This window comes from Gavialis gangeticus, unplaced genomic scaffold, assembly GCF_001723915.1.
Source record: "Gavialis gangeticus isolate Ggan-Ray unplaced genomic scaffold, GavGan_comp1, whole genome shotgun sequence".
NCBI lineage: Eukaryota > Metazoa > Chordata > Crocodylia > Gavialidae > Gavialis > Gavialis gangeticus.
Window position 1 is genome coordinate 72,028,365 of NW_017729022.1, and position 2,713 is coordinate 72,031,077.

Sequence of the window (2,713 nt, forward strand, 5' to 3'; positions counted from 1 at the left end):
AGCCCCCCATGTGGTGTGGGACAGTGGGGGCAGTGGGGATCACCACCACTGCCAGGAGCAGTGAGCAGAGGTGTTTTTTCATTTTTTTTCTTAAAGGACAAGAGCTGGCCCGGGTGGGGCACCCGTGGGAGGGCTGGGGGAGTGAGGGGGGGTCTTGGAGCTTGTGCAGAGCCCCCCATGCAGTGGGGGGCAGTGGGGAGCAGTGGGGGGCAGCAGGGATCTCCCCCCACCTGGCAGCGACCAGTAAACTGGGGCTTTTTTTTTTTGAAGTGCCAGGAGCTGGGGCAGCCATTGCCAGGGGGGGAAAGGGGCAGGGGATGGGCCTGGCCTGGTTGATTCAGAGATTTGGCTGCTGCCAAATCTCCAAATCAGATTCGGCCGAATCAAATTGGGACAATGATTCAAATCATCACTGTCCCCTGAACTGGCTGAATCCAAATCTGAAGTAAATACTAGCCGCTACACACAGGCCTACTTGTCAGTACCCTCTCTCCTCCTGCCACCCAATAGTGGACTGTGTGGATGGAGGTGTTGGAAAGCAGTTAAAGTGAACAAGGATTATTCCCCTAGATAGTCCCAGCCTCTACATGTGCACACGTGTTTTGTCTGGCTATGAGTCTACAAGAAACATGGATGTCTCCTTCTCCTCCCAGATACATTTATTGTTCTGTCCCCAGTCTTTTCCCTCAGACACATCCTGTAATTATGACATGGCACAATTTTCAAACTATTTGCTTTTTAAGGTATTGGCTTATCCTTTTCTATATTTGTACAGCACCTACCATAATGAGACCCCAGATCATTTGATCTTTCAATGACACTGCAGCATAGTAAAGAGTAACAAATAACAGCAAATAATAACCATATAGTAATAGGTATTTGGCTATTATGAAAACCTATTGTTTGTAATCATGGTATGTATAACTTTCATTCCTAGATTATTGACTCTAATTCAATACCAGTCAGTGGCCATGTCTACACATAATGCTGACTGCACAGGCATTTAGTACTTGTACAAACAAGTACTAAATGACTGCATATTAACTGGAGGTACTATGCAGTCATGTCACTGAACAACTTTTAAGTTGCTCAGCAGTGTCATGTTATTATTGTGCAGTAGTGTCACATCATGCTTCCTACCACGTGATGCTATTGAGCAGTAATAACGAGCTACTGCATAGTCAGCATCCTGTGTAGACATGGCCAGTGATGACCTAAAGCTACTACTCGCTTGAGTAGCAGTTCGGGTCCCAAAGTCAAATCAATTTGGTAATCTCTGTCCATCTCCTACTGGGTGTCATATGGTAAGAAACACTACCAAAGCTGGTCCCCTCATTGGTAGGGCCCTGGAAACTTAGTGGTCTTCCTAGTCCAAGAACGGGTCTCTCAAGTGAAGGGTTGAGGCACATTGGCAGGACAGATTGGGGAAATCTTGCACTGTTACAATCTGTGTTACATCACATTTGTGGGCAAACTACATTGCTTTGTCTGTAGTACAAAGGTGTTCAGAACTGGAAAATGAGATTATTTAACATCATTTGTGAAAATATACCTGAGAAAGCAGCAAAATAAGTCGTGACACAATCCACTGACTCCATCAAAGTGCACAGCCTGTTGTCCAGGAAAAAAGTGCCTGCTGCAAGAATTAAGTATTATTCATAAGAGTTGGCAGTTCAGGAGTCAATGGTCTTAAAGCGAAGTGCTTTGCTGAATAGGATGCAATTAAGCACACACTTAAAATTCTTTGTTGAACTGGGCCCTGAGTTCATGCCGAAATATAACAAATTCCCTACTCAAACATGGAATTATAAAACTTCAGGGATGTAGGTATTTCCTTTTTTAATTAATACATTTTCTTCTGCCTCATTATCTGTTCTTAAATTATAATGAATAATCAGAGATAATTATCACATTTCTATAATGATAGAGAACCTCTGCATGCAAAGATAGTAGCACAATTTGATATTTATGAAATGCTAGTTTATTTATGAAGCATCTGTCTAGAAATTCAATTCCCACTGCTGGAACTTTTCATTACAATTCTAATGTAGATGAATAATGAACAGGATTCCTATCTAGTCATTAAAATTTGAAAAACGAATTCCTTTTGATGAAGCCAACCTAATACCTCACTCAGCTACTGTATGGAGTGCTCAGTATTTTCATTTATTTTTCTGTTTCCTATTCTAGTCAGAGAGGTTAAAACTGGGAAGCCTGGATTTGGAAAAGAAACAAATGAAAGAGGGATGGGGGAATGGGTGTGTGAAATGTTTGGGAGGCTGAATAGCAAAAGGATCAGATTACAGTGCATAAAGAGGCAAGGGGGATATTAAAAAAATATGAAATTTGAAATACTGGACAGGGGATTAAAAAAAAAGCAACCTAAAAAAGCAACCCAGGAATAGATGGATGACAGCTGCGGGTGGGTGAAAAGAGAGAAGGGAGAATACAAATAGGAAGGTCCTGTTCTTGTCCCCACAGAATGGCAAATCTTGTCTCCACAGATGGCAAAACTATCATTGACTTCAGTGGCAGCTCACTAGACCTACGGTGAATGAAAACCACCACCAGGAGGGGGAAGAGAAATTGGAACAAATTCTAAGGTTAGAAGCATGGGTATTCATGCTTAATTGCATCAAGGAGAATGAAGCTTACTTGGACAGGAGTTATGATGGATTGGTACTTGACAGGCCAAAGGGAAATGAGAAGTAGC